Below are 18226 nucleotides of genomic sequence, written 5' to 3' on the forward strand. Positions count from 1 at the left end.
GTGCCAGTGGGTCTGAAATTAACAAGCGCCAAACGCGGGTAAGATCAGGTTTCTTGGAAAGCTGTCGCACCAGCGAGTAAATGTTTGCACTAAAACAGACACGTCATAAAAAACTACGAGAATCTAGACCACGTCTTTGGGACATTTATGGGCGCGCTGCTTCTGTCCTCCGCTCTGCTGTCTGTCCAAGTTTGACACAGACATAGCGATTTCATGTTGCATTCAGGTGCACCTCATAAACTCAGTGAGCTATACTCTAGAGATTACCATGAAGGATGTTTAAAACACTTTTTTAATAATCAGAAGCTAAATCATAACAATATTTCATTCATTTCTACATTGGCAGATTAAAGTATTTTCTTGTACAACAGGTCCCCCCACCTCTAGTTTTAGGTTGTTTGACTGCAGCCTTTTTTTTAATAATTAAATACTGATGTCACACCTCATATACATACATTTTGGCCCGTACAAAATATGCTTGGTTATTGAATTTGTGAGTCAAAAAGTTTATTTTCGATGCCTGCATACATGCCCAGCATGCAAACATTTGGCCAATCAGACAAAGCCGCAGCTGTCAGATAGCCTCAGGTGAATTAGTCAATTAGGTGGCGACTGCGAGGTTCGCTCCGATGCATTCATGTGCAATTTGTTCAATAAAAGCATGTTCTAAATCATTTATTTAATTTCTTTACTCAGTGGGCACAGGTAATTCAATGTTTGGGGTCTATGTTAGAGACTTTATCGCTAATATGCACGCTTCAGTATTTCTTTATTACAAGTCCTACAATCGTACACATCGTGGAGTTTCCTCATATTGTGCAGGCCTACTGTGTGGCTGAAGGGGACGACAGTCTAGTGATGATTCTTTGTGAGAGAAGCCTTTCATATACAAGAAGTCATGTGATCCACAGTGTATAAATACAGTTTATGGCCGCAGACGAGTGGTCCTGGTGCTGAGAGACACACACAGAGTAGTTTGATAAGTGTCGAGAAACAGACTGTTGGTTTTGGTCTCTTTGTGAGATTTGCTGACAATAACAAAAATACCAAAAATCACAGCAGTTGCTAAACTGTTTCATCCACAGTGTGAAGCAGAGCAGCAACAATAAGTCGATGAATCGATCAGCTCATCAACTGAACATGAATCTGCAGTCATTTAGATTATTGATTATGATTTAAGTTGTTTTTAAGTAAAAATGCCAAACACCTGTAGATTGTTCTTTTGACAAGGCATCACTGTGGGTCTTTGACCATTTTTCAAAACCAAAACATTGATAAAAAAAAAAAAATCAGCAGCAAAAATAATCGCCAATGAAATGAATTGTTAGTTGCAGCCAGGGTGTCAAAAAAAATGCATCATGTTAGCGTTGTTACAGACTGTCAGTTAACTGCACTTCCACAAAATAAATAAATAAAACTCACTACTGGGAACTGTTCAATAGCTTCCAATAGTTTCATAAGAAATCAGCAGAGAGCTGCCAGGCCTCGTGTAACTGGAGCTGTTTGCAAAGCGCTTACAGGAAGATTATTGAACATCACTGGCCTGTGGCTCGGGCTCCCTGACGGACAAACCTAAACAGCACCATCCAAAGTGTGGGGTGCTTATTGAGCTGCGACTGACTGAACTCAGCCAGATCTACACATATAATGGAGGGCTGATCAATGCAGCCCATCTAGGAACGGAAGCAGATATTAGCCATCCGTTTGACCTTGGATACAGGAACGATGCAGAGTGTTTATAAATACCAGCGTTTCTCTTCACTAATGCACATTAAAGCTCCGGGCGGCCGAGCCAAGAAACACACAAGCGTCTCTCTGCGTTTGCATTCGCATGGAAATTACAGCGTGTACCAAAAGACAACAAAAGTGAGGCTAAATATAACATGAAAATGTGGTTCTGCCGACGCCGCTGTGGTTTTCTTTTGATGTGCAGAGCCTCGCTGAAAATGCCACGAGAAAGAAGCATCTCTTAAAACAAGATGCGTCCCATTTATCCAGAATCCAACAGGCCTTCACGTCTAAAACAACTGCTGGATCTAAGTCCTACTGACAGCCGATCAAAGAGCTGATCAACTGATCAAAGAACATGAAGGGGTTCAGTCATTATTCCGGTTCTACTGGCTTCCAGTGTGTCAAAGAACTGATCTTTAAATACTGCTGCAGGTTTACAAAACACTGAAACGCTTAGGAACAAAATGCCAACGCTGCAACTAACCATTTATTTAATTTGTGATTAATGTGATAATTATTTTCTCAATTAACTGTGACATTAAATATGTCCCTCATAGTTTTCCTGGTATTTACTTTAGTCCAAGGTGATGACTTCAGATGTTTTGTTTTGACCAACCAACAGTCTGAAAAAACCAAACATAATCAGCTAAATGAGAGAAAACGGAAACAGCAGCGAATCCTCACACTGGAGAAGCTGCAAACAGACAATGATTGAAGTCTTTATGCCAAAATTGAGTGAAACATTTAAGTTTATATTGAGTATCTTACTTTACACGTTTTAATTCCTATTAATCTGTTAGTTATAGTTATAGTGATACAGCACTTTGAATTGCCTTGTTGTAAGCTGCCATGTAAACAAACTGAAAGCCCTTGAAAACATGGGTTCAAATGTCAAATATGTTTCAAATGTTTCAAGTCGTAATTTCCAAGATGACATATTAAAATTCTTTATTTTTCCCACCAAATGGTCCAAAAACCCCAAAACATGCAGGTTACAATCATATATGACAAATAAAAGCACCAAATCCTCACATTTGAGAGGCTTAAGTCAGATAATGTTGTGCATTTTGGGACTTCACATTTTGTATTGTCTTATACTTCTTTTACATCCAGTGAACAGCAGGTGTGCAGAATCATTATTGGAAAGCCAGAGAGGGGACGAGAGAGCAAAGAAACACAAAGAGAGAGAGAGAGAGAGAGAGAGAGTGCACCGGCTGCTTTGTACACTGCATCTTTGTCATCATGGCGGTAGTTTGGGAGCCAGTGACTGGCTTGAAAGTGTGCACACAGAGGCTCATTGACGGGGCAGAGGAGAGGGTCAATGTGTCCCGGCGGGGCTGCAGTGCCAGGGAGCTCCTTCCACAGAGCTCGGCTGGCAGACTCGCAGCCGCTGGTGCTGTCAGAGCCGACAGACAGAAGCCACGAGGGGAATGCAAAGAGAGCTAATGTGGCTGCTCTGCACGATGCGCTGCCGAGTGCTGAGGAAGCATTCACAGCCTTTACTTAAGTAGAAGTACTGATACCACGCTGTAAAAAATACTCAAGTCTACACTGAAAGTTCTGCTTAAGTACAAGCATTGCAGGAAAATGTACTTCAAGTATTAAAAGCACTTAATGCAGAAAAACGCTCCCTGTGACACAGATTATTATTGCTCATGTATCACAGTACAAGCAGGGTTTCACTGTTGTAACTGCTTGAGGTGAGGCCCATTTTAACATTTATATATAATGTTTATTTTCATAATGGATCAATCTGCTGATCATTTTCTCCATTAACGATTGTTTGGTTCGTAAACGTTCTAAAAATAGTAAGAAACGGCGTCACAGAGCCCAGAGTGACATCTTCATGAAGCTTGTTTATTTTGTTTTTTTTCCAACCAATACTCAGACACAACAAACTAAAAAGAAATAAAAGGTTAAATAATTCCAGAGATAAAGCAGCAAATTTCACAATTACATTTGAGAAGCTGGAACGATGAAATGAAACATGACTCAAATGATTATTAAACTGAACCGAACTGTTTCAGCTGCACTTTTGCACACTGTGGGATCGTTTAACGTGGAACAAAGAATCATATATGAGCTCTTACCAGTAACTCCAGCTGTCAGATAAATGCAGTCGAGAATAAAGTACTTTACTAAATGCAGAACTTGAACAAACGGCTTATTTTTCATCCCTCCACTATGATACGTTTGTATTCATCACAATCAGACAAATGTCCTCAAATGTGTTTATTCTGTCAGAAGCAGAGCCTGATGTATGAATCTCACTCTCGCATTCGCTCAAAGAGGACGATGCGAGCTCTGCTTTTATCTACGTCTTAACTGGTTTGATCATCCCCACTCACATTCCAGTCATTATAGATGGCAGCAATGCAGCATTAAAGAGGCACGCCTGTAAAATCTGTTGTCTTCTGTGGCTCTGAGGGGGGGGGGTCTTTCAAAAACCTGAAAAAATAACCCTGATGATGTCATGGTGATGTCATTAGGCTTATCTCAGCCTGCCTGCATTACAAACTGGACATGTGCTCGGAAAAGTGATGCATTCTGGGAAATGGATTGTTTTTGAGACTAAAGACAAAATACCAGGATATCTCAGCATATTTTTATGTTTTTTTTTAAATCAGCCTCTGTGAGTCATCAAACTTTACGGATGTGCAGACGCTGGAGTATCACTTTATAACGCAATGTGGGGAAAATACTGCAAAATTTGAGATAAAAAGTCCAAATGAGCTACAAAAAAAAATCACAGACAGAAATAATTAAGATGAAGCTCGAGGCAGAAGAAAATAGTATAGTTCCAAATAAAATGTGCTCATGAGTAGAACTGCAGCCAGTAGTTAATTAATTGATTAGTCTACTAATGGAAAATTAATCCTTTAACAATCAAATAATAATTTTAGCCACCATTCAAGAATAAATGCCAAATATTTTCTGGTTCCACCATCTAAAATGTGAGCATTCAATGCTTTTCTTCATGATAAATGAAAGTAAACTAAATATATTCTGAATATCTTTGAGGTTTGGACTGTTGTGGGAGCATTTTTCACTATTTTCTGACATTTTACAGGCGATTAATTGAGAACATAACCGTTGGTTTAATCAATACTGAAATCAGTAGTTGCAGACATGAGACACCGTCATGTGTAGTGTGCAGTGAGTGTAATATTTGCTGTAAACTTTTATGCATTACTGGTAATAAACAAGCGAAGAAATATACCAGAGAATAAAAAAAAAAAGGATTTGATGAAAAAAAGGCGCAAACAGACAAGAGCAGAGGTCAAAGTCAGCGCAGAGCTTTGCGTTTTTGAAACTCCATCCTCCTCAAAAACACACACAGCCACTAAATGCGACAATGCCAAGTGTAAACAAAGTGCAGCGAGGCTCGGCGCCCACAGCTTAAAGTTCCAATCAGTGAACAAAACCGAGAGGATCATGTGTTCGCCTCCGAGCCAAGCGAGCATGTGGTGCTTTTGTTCTTTTTCAAATGACTCAGATGGATACCTGTACATGAAGAATGTGAGCTGCGGGGAGCTGCTGTGCATTCATCTGCAAACAAACAAGCTGCAACCTGACACCAGAGGAACACCAACATGTCAGCTACTGTAAATAAAGAGCCAGGGTGTCCTTTAAACAAATTACCCACCAGCCACTGCTGCGAGGCTGCACATGGGCGCACACCACCGGGACGGAAAGTCACTTTTTAATTTTCACTAAAGCATCTCCCGACGTGCCTGACGACAAACAAGCAGGCAGAGACTCAGAGTAGATCAAGAGCAAGTCAACCATCAATTCTTCTTCAGCTCAGTCAACTCAGGGGGCTGATTTTCACGACAAACCGCGACGATTAATCGATCAGTTGATAAGTTCACTGCCACTGTTTGGATAATCAATTCATCTCTGCGTCCAACCTCTCTGAAGTGAGGATTTGCTGTTATATAACCAGTTTAATGTTTTAATTAATGTTTTTCAGTTTTGGACGGCTGGTTGGACAAAACAAGCAACATAAAAGCATCACTGTGACTTACACAAGTCAACAAACTGTTACAAACGATGACCAGCAGATAAAATGGTAAACTGTAGAGATATAACAGCTAAAAGTCTGGAAATTAACAACTATTCTGCTAATTGATTAATCATTTCAGTGTTTTTTTTTAATTAAACCCAGCATCTCTGTTAGAACAACTTGCTGCTATTCTGAGAATATTTGAGTTTTGAATTTTTGCTCAGAGAAAACAAACAATTTAGAGTCAATTTATCAATTATTCAAGCGACAGAAATTAATTTCAATAATCAATTAATTTGGCTTTTCAAATGTGAGGATGTGCTGCTTTTCTCTAATGCGTAGTGAATCTTTGGGTGTTGGACTGTTTTGCTACTATCTGACATTTTTGAGACAAAGCAATTAATTGATTAATGTAGTATGCAGTAATTTGCAGATTAATAAATAATCAAAATAATCGTTAGTTGTAGCCTGAGAGAATTAACACATTGAAAAAATGTCTACATTTCCTATCTTGCACAGCGTTTTCATCCCCAGCGACGACCTAATGAACACACTGACCTGTGGTTTCAGCTCTCGTTATGATCCTGAGTCAGACTCCCGTCAGGCACCTCTGTCTCGCAACGACGACACCAAGGAGCTGAGGGAGAGAAAACACAAGGACACGTTTTAATGGATAAACTCCCAGAATCCTTCTCTCTGTGCCGAACCTCCTGACATCGCTGCCAATAGTATTTGCGTCTTGAATCATGAGACAGAAACCACAAGCTTTGGCCACGTGTAATGAAATCCTGAAAAGTTTGATAGGAGGGGGTTTTGGGCCGTTCGAGACCAATGCCACCTCTGTTACGGGCTATGGCGGGCAAAGGCTGCAGCTTTTTCTCCGATCTGCGAGCGAACAGGAAACCGGGAGGAGAGGAAGGCGCTCCATTGCCCCCGGGAGATACCAGCGCTCGGCAGACGCCAGCCATGCCAAGACCACAAGCCCCCACTCCTCTATCTCGCTCTCAGCCTCTCCTCCTCTCGTCTTTCCTTTCATCTCTGAGTCATTGTAAAGTGTAATGAAAGAAAGATGGATGAATAATTCAGCAGACACAGCGTTTAAGAACTCCCCTTTTATGTCCTTCTGATAACGCGGGACACGCAGACTTTACTCGCCGAGTGCCGCACAATGATTTTTTTCAAGTTTTCTGTCTGACGTGGGACTCCCCATTAACAGAGTTCCCTGTTAATTGTGTTCACTTTCTACAAAGGTTTCATTTAGAGCGAAGTGGGACGCCCCGTCTGCTGCAGCGTCTCTTCAGGCGTTGTTTTGTCTGATCACTTCAGATATGTTTAGGCGCCGAGCTGCAGCATTAACTCTTCATTTCCAAGAGCAGTCTATAGGGTAACAGGGCCTGATCCTTTCAGATCTTGTCAAACTGAAATGGGATTAGAGGTGTTGGGCATCTGCCCTCTAAATCTGGGTTTTAATAGAGCGAGAGCAGATGATCTGGTCTAGCTGTGTCCTCCACGGTACACCTGGTCCTGGGAAAAGAAACAGACCGTGATCTGTGATCCGTGTGGTGCAGCAAGATCACAAAGACGGCAGATCACAGAGCTCGACACTAAAAAGCACGGGGGACCTCGACGACCGCACATCACCAGTATTTATTTACAGAGGAGAGGCTGGATGCTGAGAAAATGATGAAATACCGAGTGGATCAAATCAGGGTTTTCAAAGAGGTTCGGTGAGATGCTGCAGATGAGGACGAGGAGATGAGATTCATGGAATGAGGGCAAGGCTAAAAAAAAAAAGAATTTCAAAGGCGACTCAGTCGAAGCAGAGAGAAGAAATGCACAAAAGCTTCTTAAATCATGTCAGTCGCACTCTTGGGGATTTGGCAAAGGCAAGACCGTCTCAGGATGTGTCAAACACCACCCTTTCCATCTGCCAATCTGGAAAGACGCAGACTGAAGTTCTTGCTGTGTAGGCAAAGTCTGTAGGCGGAGGATGTAAACAATGTGACAAAAACCTAAATCCTCACATGGTGGAATTAAACCAGATTGGGCAACACCGAATCTTTCCCCCCCGCAAAAAGAAATGTAGGCCAAAGTCGGGTTTTTCTTTTTGCAGACACACTATTACCACATGATTGTCTGCATCATTAATAAAGATGCAGATAAATATCAAAGAGGCGGAGAGATGTGGGTGAGACAGAATCAGGCTGGCGGACTCCCTCTGTGCCGCTTCCTGTCTGATGTTTGGCTATATGAACCGAGACGAATCGTACACAAGCAATATTTGGGATGAGGAGCGGAGGCAGTAGAGAGGAGATGGGGGAGGGGATGGAGGAGGGGAGCTCCCTTCCCAAAAGGCCTGAAAGGTTGGATGTGCGCCATGTATGTCTGAGAGCAATCAAACTGAAAGCAGGGATCCTTCTTAAATCTGTGCCAGGCAACCTCCACACCCAGGGAGGAAACACATCACGGGCCCTCCATCTCTGATGCCACACAAACTGTGTTTTTGTTTTATCGCACATTCAGCCACAAGCTACGTCTCTGCTGCGCTTTCCGACACCAGCGCTCGCATTTGGCAGATTTATGACACATTGTTCGCTGCGACCAAAACAATCCTACATAATTCTGTGTTGTTTCAGCCAATATAAAAACGACACTGAGCGGAAACAGAGCTCGGTTTGCTGCAGTCCTGAAATGTGAGCTAGTCCTCGGACGTTAATGCTAACCTAAACACACGCAGAGCAAACCGGACCTGCCTTAAGAGTCACCTCAAGCCCATTCGTGTCAAGTCAACACCATAAAACCCCACAAAACACACGTCCCTCACTGTCGCATCACTTCAGTCTCACAGAAGTAAAAATGAGGACTACATCTGACACAGAAACACCGTCACAACAGGCAGACGCAGCGAGAAGCCCCCGGAAAACACCGTGTCAGCTGTAAAAATTGAATCAGTGTGTGCAGGTTTACAACCCCTGCCCCCGCCATCCCTCAAGAACACATTCTGGGTCAGCTCACCTTGCTCCTGCTGCCTTTTCAGTCATCCAGTCAGCCCATCCGAGACCTCCTCACAGCAGAATGAAATGTAAGGCACCACAAGGAAAAAAAGAGGGGGAGAGCGACAGAAAGGCCACAACCTTACATGTCTGTTTTCCGGCTGCAGGGGAGATTATTTTCCTCCCCGTTAAAAGTGCCGTCACCCTGCGAGCGTGACGAGGAAGCCGGTTTCCTCTATGCTACAGCTAGAAAGGCCTGTCCTTGGGCATGTGCATTGTGTGTGTGCCTGTGCTGTCTGCAGAAGCTACCATGTCTCCCATTGTTCCAGGGCGAGTGAGGCAGGCTTCCTACCCCAATAGACCCTGCCTACTACAACAGCTGTGGACCAGCCCCCACCTCTCTGCCGCTCTCCTTCTCCCACTCCCCTCCTCCTCCTCCTCCTACAACTCCTGCCTCTCTGCCTGCGATGCTGCTGCTGCTGCTGCTGCTGCCGCTAAACATTAACCCTGCAGCTGCCGGCTCAGGCCGTAAAGAGGTGGAGAGGGGGGTTGTGTTTCAAAAGAGACCCCTCCATATAGCGGACAAAGGAACGTAACAGAGAGAGGATATCCGACAGCCGGGCTGAACTGACAGGAGCTCTGCATAGAGCCATGCCCTAGAAAGAAAACAGGCTCTGTGCTAAGAGGATTGTCTTTCTCAGTCACATTGGTAGTAAGTGTTGGACTGAGTCTGGTGAGACCCTGTGAGGAAAAGAAAGTCAATGGAAATCAGAATCACTTCAGAACCGGAGATACAGGGCTGCAACTAACCATTAATATTTATTTATTGCAGATTATTTTTGGGATTCGTTTATTCATTATTTAGTCCATAAAATGCTTGAAAATAGTGACAAACGGATTGATTTGTCTTGATTATTTCAGAAAGCCAACGTTACTGAGTCGCTATCATATGTAACGAGTGAGTATTCGGCTGACATTAGCTTTTTGCAGATATATCACTATGTGTGTATTTTGACAAGAACAGTATCTCCATTACAGAGTTTGTCCACCAGAGAGCGCTGACAAGCTGATTTTTACTGTAAAACGTCCCGTTCAGTATGTATCCGTTAAAAAACAAACAAAGAAATAAACCCAAGGGATCCGTATCAAAATTGTTTTGTTAATGCTATGTTTAAAAAACTATAGTCTTCAGATTTATATTGATATCAGCATCGAGCTCATACATCCTGTATTGATCGCGCAAAATGACAAGCGGAGTCGTCACATTTAAAAAGCTCAAACCAGCTAATTTATATATTTGTTATACAAAGTGACTTTAACTCAAGGGCTTCAACTACTTTCATTATTGATGAATCTACAGCTGCAGCATCGATTAAAGCTGTTTTCTGGAAATTAAAACAGGCACCTTTCACTATTATCTGACATTTCATGAACAAATGATTCACTGGTGCTGAAAATAACTGGTTGTTGCAACCCTAGCTGATTATTATTGTTAATTAGTGTTATTATTAGTGTTAGTGTTATTATTATTGCCTGTATTTGTAAAATGTGAGAAAAATCTCAATTTCCGAATAAAACAGTCTTTTAAGTGCTTGTTTTGTGCAGGACATAGTCAAATATTTCTGATAAAATAGTTCCACGGTTACGCTTTCACACACACTACAGTGATTTTTGTGAATGAGTATTACAGCCACAGCACGCTGCTACAATGTGTGTCATGTCTGAACTGGTCAGCAGCTTATTAAGGTTTTCTAAACGTACCTCAGCACAGCGTCTCAGTGTGGTTTATCTCTCCAGGTTTTCACCCCGTGTGACTCATCTGCTCTTAATGAAGCCACATCATCCTCATTCCCCCAGACATACCAGACACACTAAACCAAGTCTGATGACAAACTGACCCGGCACCAAGGCAACAACAACAGGATGAGGAAAACACGGGTTTCATGTGGGAGGATAACACAATAAAGCAATGATGGAAGGCAAAACAACCCCGCGACTGCCTCTGAAAAACTATTTTTTAAAAACAAATCTAAATGTGGCAATTTAAAAGTTGAGCGTTTCTTTTTTCAAGTTGACCTTAATTGAGTAGACAAGAGACCTGACCTGAATCGACTGTACCCCCCACACCAGACTTCCTATAGTCAAAATCAAGAGCCCCAGGGTGTCCACATGAATGTCAGTTGTTTCAAGCTATTGTCATTCAGATTTGACCAAAACAGTTGAGCCAGTTTGGCGAGTATGCACATGTCCCAGATTCACAGCAGAATTTCAACTGGTCTGAACTGAGAGAAGACTAGCTTCAAGATAAAAAAAAGAAACTGATAAATCCAATATGGAAAAGACTAAATAAATCAACTCAAATGGGCTGAGCGTGTAAAAGGAAAACTGCACAGGTCATCAAGAATGAACCACAACAAAGAAACAGACGCTGAGCTTCTCATCAAAAATCGCCCAGATCAAAAGAACTCGTGTCCGGTGAGGATTTATCCTCGTATTAGTTACACATATGGCAGTCCTGGCCCGTCTGTCCTCGTCAGCAGGCCTCTAATCTGTGTCCACCTAGTGGCCGAACCTGCATGTGACCATCGCTGCTTCAGCTGCAACTGGTTTTAAACACGCAGGGTAACAATTCTGTCTCAAAGCAATATTCAGAAGCCTAAATGTCCACTGAAGCGGTTTTTACTCGCTGTAATCATTCCTGCTGTTCATACCGGAGATTAAGAGATATCTCAAGTTTAAAAGATGGAGGACAACATCCACAGTCTGTGCTGAGACCTGCTGAGTCCTACATTACACCTCAACATGAGAACTCTAAGTAGATTTTAATGCACATTTTCAATGTATGCATAAACAAACCTGAGTGAAAAAGCCAGAATTAAAAAGTATTTTAAAAAATTTTGATTTGTTTTTACGCTTGGATGAGGTGGAAAAGTTAATCAGTCTACAAAAGCAAAATGTGACAAACTGGAAACAGACTCAGAGTGAATAAATCACAACAAACATGGAGCATGTGACTCGACACTGAAGACAGAAAAACACCAGATGTGTGTGGAGCGACGAGAAGACCAGAACCGTTCAAATCAATGCACGAGGCGAACATAAATGCCTTTGTTCACGTCATGTTTTCTACATTTCTAGAAATACATTTTCACGTTAGATGTTTGACAGGAGCTCTCATTAAGCCCTCTTCTTTTGCAATGTCTTAAACGTCCAGTGTGCAGAATTTAGTGACATCTAAAAATGCAACAAAAAGCAAAATGCTTTTTAGAGCCACTGATTGGTTTGTCCATTCTGGGCTACGGTACAAACATCCTCCAGCAACATTTCGGACTCTGTGGAAGAGGACCTGCTCCTTCTGTAGATATAAAGAGCTCATTCTAAGTTAAAAATCTTATTTTCTGGTAATTATACACTAATAAAACTATGCTTATGAATGCTATATTCCATTTCTGCAAACAGAACCCCCTAAATCCTGCACACTGAACCTTTAACGGCACCCAACTGGAGAACTGTTCATCTTGATGAACCAACTCTAGTATTACCGCATAGTTGTGGTTAATTCTCATACATTTGGATGGATGCCTAGCTTCTGTCCAGGTAAACACAAAGACTTTTATTCTAAAAAGACAGACTTTGGAAGATACCTGATCCGTCTAAATCGGTCTTTCCAGCACAAAATTCCCTCTAATAGCCAGTATAAACAGGAGGAATGAGTGCAGCAACCACAATCAATGATTTCAACGATCACAGCGGCCTGTCAGTATTGTTTTGAGCCTGACTTGAAAAAGGGGAACCCATCATTTAAGCACCAGTGGAGGGATCGGTCCCGTCGGCAGCGGTGCAGACGTCACACAGCAGCACAGCACTGAAACTGTTAACTCCTCGAATCACTTGAAAAAGCTGAATGAAGGACTGTCATACCTCTGCTGTGTCAGACATTAACGCACACAGACATCTGTATGGCATGAATGGGACATTGAGGGACTCGCTTCCCTTCTAAGAGGGTCAAAGGCTGAACAGGCCGACATGACCTGAATGAGAGCCGGTCACATGGTCCCCCGGAGCTAACACAAGGGAATGAGGATAACTCTCAGCATAAAAGGCCTATTGTCACCCCCTCCGCCATCCACTTTCCCCCGAGTGAGGATCTTCACTAACTGCTCAGAAAACTCAGTGGCAGTGTGGTTATATAGAGAGCCGGACATAACAACGTCAAGGGGCAATAAAACATGTGTATTAATGGAGGGGAGCCAGCCTGGAAACTGCCTGGAAAAGAACTTCTCCTACAGGCAAGAGCTGACCCAGGACATGTGACCAATCTGAAATTCAATGCAAACAACATGTAAAGGGGGACTTGTCACACTGACTGGCACCTCTTCATCAAACCAGCAATTTACACACATGAAGCTCCTCCTGTGCTTCCTTCAAACCATTTATCTGGTAAATGACTTGCTGGTTCCAGTTTTTCTTTAAGGCGGTATTTTGATGAAAAGTAGAGAATTTAACTGCTGATTTTACTAATGCTTGTCACATATCATAATAAATTGAATACTTTTGGGTTTTGGACCGTTGGACAAAACAGGCAACGTGAAGGCGTCAACTTGGGAAATTCATTGCTAATGAAAACAATCGCTAGTTGCAGGCAGCCCCAGCAAAGACAGAGAGAGCAACGCTCCGTTAGCAGATGGTCCACCGTTACCGTCTCTGCTCAGATGGCGGCTAAAGCGAGGGAACTGTCAGGGAACTTCTGAATTGGGGTTGTAAATCAGACTCATGGGGTACAAGCCCCCATTGAGGGGCAGACAGTTTAATGGGCGGTAATGTGCACAGCTCCATGTGAGGATGGAGCGCTAATCCACCTACAAGAAATGTGACACTCAGGCCCGAGGAGATGTGCCGGGTCTACAGCTGGGGTTGTAAAAACCCTGGTGTGTTGGTGGAGGCCTCTTGTGTTAATTTGCATGAAGCCGCAGCTTAGTCGGACCTCATTAGGGAGTCAGGAGCTGAAGCCAGTGAGCCACCATCAGCGGCTGGCTCTAGTCTGGCTTGGTGATTTTAGCTATTTGTGCAATGTATCTGAAGCCAGGAGAAATGACCTCCACATAGAGAGAAAATGAACTGTACTTAAGGCAATTTTAAGTAAAACTGTCATAAAAAACCACAGGCTCCAGCCTCTCCAATATCAATTTTTAACATACATAACATATTTCTTAGCCCTCTCTGATATTAAACATTTTGATGTTTTGGAGTGTTTGTTAGACAATCATTTTATAGACCAAACAATAATGATAATAACAATCAGTAGAGCGCCGTCTTCAACTTCAGAGGTAACTATCAGTCTCATTCCAGAGCTGTGGTGACCTTAATAAATCCCTCACATGTGAAAAGATTCAAAGTATGCTCCGCAGTTCATTTCTTCTATCATAAAAGCCCAATAATGAAAACCATTTGTCGCGGCCCCTCTGAAGGCAGGTTTCATACCACTGTAAATACTCCAGAGAGAGGTGGCGTCCCCTGCCAACCAGACTACGAGCCGTGCACCCAGACCGCCTGCCAGAGGAACAACTGCATTTTGTCCAGCTGCACACTACATTTCCATGTGTGTCAGCAAACGCCTATAACACCTGATCCTCAGTGAGTCACATTCGCACCAAACTACTGAACCCTGACATGCCTGGAAAGTATGTGGAGGTTGAACAAGACAAGCTGGTGAGGCCAGACAAGTTAATCCAGGTCATAAGCAGCCATATTGTCCAGTGTGTAGAGCCGTTATAGTAGCATGAGCACACGGTAAAACAAAGGTGGGCTATCCACCTACCTTTGGGCTTAACTCAAGTTTTCTGGCACATGATGCTGGCTCACGTTCGGCTGGCAGATCACCATGGTAATTGGGTTAGACCACCATGGTAACCTGGTGTCAACAGCACAACTACTGACCAATCAGCTCACTGACAAAATGCATCATTATTCAGACGAGAACCCGAGTTTAAAACAAAGTCACGAAGAAAGACAGAAACACACACTCTGCAGGAAATTCCTAAAAAACAAGATACAGACTCAGGCAAAAATAATCCCTCTCAATCATCACTTAGCAGTATGTGGTGGAGTATGTATCTGACCCTGCCCACTGCCTGTATTTTCTTCTTATTTTTGCTTAGGATGCTTCTTGGCTGTAACCTCTGGACTGCTGCCTCCACCTGACAGCACAAAGGTGAGGCAGGGACTTTATAAAAAAAGGTAGCGACCAGGTGCCAGAGGGTTAGCAGCTGACAGGAAGCTATGAAAAATGAAATGAAAAACTGCAAACATAGCTCTGACGAAGCTCATTCCAAAACGAGAGTGAATCAGGGGTTGGTTTTCACCGGCTGGCGAGCACTGAGGGAGAGGATGGGGATGAAGGGCAACACAGAGGTGGCCTGTTTTCAGTTGGACAGGTAGGTGCCAGCGGTTAGCTCGGCTAGCTCGCTAAAGCATCGACTTCCCCATTACAACAAATAACGTTCCTACAAAAGTGGCTTGTTTGAATGTTGTGTTTACACACTGTAACCATCAATTACTGCACAGTATATCTTTAACATGCACATGTATGTTGTATTTAACAAGAGATAACACACGACCAGAACTTGGGGGAAAGTATTTTCCTTTATGTACTCCACTCAGGGTTCAAATTATGTTTCTTGTAACTAAGAACTTGCAGCAGGATTAATTAACCCAGAGTTAACTGAGGCAGTTGATAACGAGCTTAGTGACTTCAGTTGAGTGAAGCCAAGTAACCTAAAGAGAGCCGGACCATGTTTGACTTTGAGATATTTATATATATACGCTCCAGGCATTTAGAAAACAATGACACCAGAAAAGAGAAGGTATAGGAGGAGCGTGAGTGGTTTGGCGATGGGCAGTGTCTCCACATCTGGCCACCAGCCGCAGCGGCTCAGACTGAACCAGGACTCAGCCCAGCCCGGCACACTCATCATGCACTTCCTCTTCCCAAGGTCTGGCCAAGAGGAAGACCTATTTATGGTACAGAATCAAAGATAATATGGGGGGGTTTATATATGGAGATCCTTGTTTAAGTCTCCAAACAATCTGCTCTCCATCACGCCGACAACCACAACCTTCATGGGAAGAGTGCTGATGTTTTCCAAGGCATCGGGCTGATTCAGGAGGTGTTGGAACAGGAAGCTCAGGAGAATTTAAAAACACTGAAGCACAAGCAGTTCACTAAGCACCTTGTGGGAGAGGGTTTAGGAATTGAAGGAGTGGGGGGAGGGTGCACGAGGCTCCTCAACAACAACTTATTTTAAGACAAATGAAAATAAACGGCAGGGATGCACAAAGGAAGACTGTTCAACACAGAGGATACAGCACACACTGAATATAGACAAAAACCTCCCGCCGCTGCCGCTGTTTTCCTCTAGCCACACTGACAGACTTAATCCAATCATCAAGGGTCATAACTCAAAACATAAATGAGAGTGTAACATCTAATAGATCATGTCGGTACAAAAACTGAAGAAAAATTATCGCTTAAATGAATCATTTTTTGGCCAAACAGGACGTGGTGGGGACCCGGTTTGCTTGAATTGATTAAAGCTGCATTCCAAGCTATATTTTCTTTGGCCAGCCTGATGAATTGGATGTTTGTTACAGCTGCGGCAGCTAAGGCAGTGTTTTGCCAAATTCAATGTTTGTATGACCACAGATTCCTCTGTAGGGTGGATTCTGAAGGAGTCCTCTGCATTCGGTGTGAGCTCCTCGCTCTCTGGCTTACTATTAGGATTCCTCAAGCGTATTCAATCATACATATTTCAGAGGCCATATCTGACACAGCAGGCTGCAATACAGTTTATGTGAAGATGTAAGACACAAGGCCGAGGCTTTGCGACTTCTAATATTCTCGCCGACGCACACAGATAATCACAGTGAGACTTGAGAGGAGATGGCTGGGCTCACCAGGGACAATGCAGGCAAAGATAATTCCTTTGATCTAAATATCTGCACTGTGTGCGCGTAAACAGCGGCGATGATGATGATGATGATGCACTCAGTCAGTCCTCCCACCCGCTGTGAGCTCTGTTGTATCCCGCCGACTCTGTGGGGTAACTGATGAATATTTTGCGATGCTAATGCAGGCTCCAGAAGTGCCTTTGGTGTATAACCATGGTAACTACACTACCTACATGCATCAGGGGCGATAAAGGGCTGAACTGATACCTGATAAGGAGAGGTCCCAGCCCAGCATATCTTCAAAGCATGGCCGTTTACGTAGAAGAGGTGGGGGGATACTGGAGAGATAGGCCGACTACAGGAGGCTCTGACCCGTCTGCGCACCCCGACTAGACTTCAAACCGACTAAATTATTGTCCCGTTGCTCTTTCCTCCCTGTAAAACTGGTGAACTACGACCTAACAAAGTGATATTTCACAGTCGGTCTGACCTTGAGAGTCTGCAAGGTCTTTTGCTCCGTAAAACCCACAATCTGCCTCAAGATGCCTCATTCAGTGTCACAACAGGTACTGACATGTAAAGCTGAAACAATTAGTCGAATAATTGATCAACAGAGAAATGATCAGGAAATGTTTTAATAACCGAATGACCGTTTTATTGATGTTTCAACCAAATGTATTAAAAGAAAAGCTTAACAAGCTGGTTCTAGCTTCTCCAGTTTCAGAATTCACTGCTATATACCTTTAGGTTTTAGTCTGTTGGTTGAATCAGAAAATACAGAAAAATGGCCATCACAAGTTTAATTTGATGTTGTGTTTAGTTAAAATTTTATAAAATGGAGAAAAACTCACATTTGAGACGGTGGAACATCTTTTATTGAGAATTGCCTCGAACCATCAACTGTCAAAGCAGTTTTGATCAACTACGATTCAGCGTTTCGTGCGCTGCTCATTGACAGAATGTGCAGAAGTTTGTAGTAAAAATCAACTTCCTGAATTGCCAGAGATGAAGAAGAATTTGCATGTGATGGCGCTTCCTTGTTTCATTTCCTCTGTGAGTCTGCTTGTTTGTCATGAAGCTTATTGGTAAATACTTGCTTTGATCAACTGCCAAAAAAAAATAGCTGCTGCTTAATTTTCTGTCAATTGAAGAGTCAAGTATTCGACTTATGGTTTGTGGTGGACTGCAGCCCCTAATAAATGATTTAATAACCCAAACCAGTTAACAGAACCAACAGCCAAATTAAACACTTACTCCATGCCACGTTTCCTCTCTATAATAAAGTCTGAGCACCCTATGAGGCGTCTGGGTGAGCCGGCTGCTACAAGATGTGGGGACACAAAGGCGTGCAGAACATCTGTGAACAATTAGAGGCGAACAGAGCGAGCAAGCACTTATACTGCCCATTACACTCGAATAAGTCACTGGCTCTGCTTTTCATGATGTAATGCGGCACAGCTTGGATATGCAATCTCAAAGTTGCGCTGGGACAGGGCTCTCGCAAAACTTCAATCGAGCTCAAACACAGGCGCACAGACCATAAATGCAA

At 43.0% G+C, this 18226-nt stretch overlaps 1 protein-coding gene across 2 annotated transcripts in view; it reads right to left on the reverse strand.

Moving 5' to 3' along the window:
* The window catches only part of nckap5l (NCK-associated protein 5-like), a 37636-nt gene that overhangs the window by 15319 nt on the left and 4091 nt on the right, over positions 1-18226 (reverse strand). Inside the window, exon 2 of one of the 2 annotated variants that reach the window (XM_041945286.1) lies at positions 6296-6374. The exons of the other annotated variant lie outside the window; for it this stretch is intronic. The gene's annotated coding sequence lies outside the window, so the exon portion shown is untranslated. The remainder of the gene's footprint in view (positions 1-6295; positions 6375-18226) is intronic. 2 annotated transcript variants of the gene reach the window in all.

Source organism: Chelmon rostratus, chromosome 10 (assembly GCF_017976325.1).
Source record: "Chelmon rostratus isolate fCheRos1 chromosome 10, fCheRos1.pri, whole genome shotgun sequence".
NCBI classification, from domain to species: domain Eukaryota; kingdom Metazoa; phylum Chordata; class Actinopteri; order Chaetodontiformes; family Chaetodontidae; genus Chelmon; species Chelmon rostratus.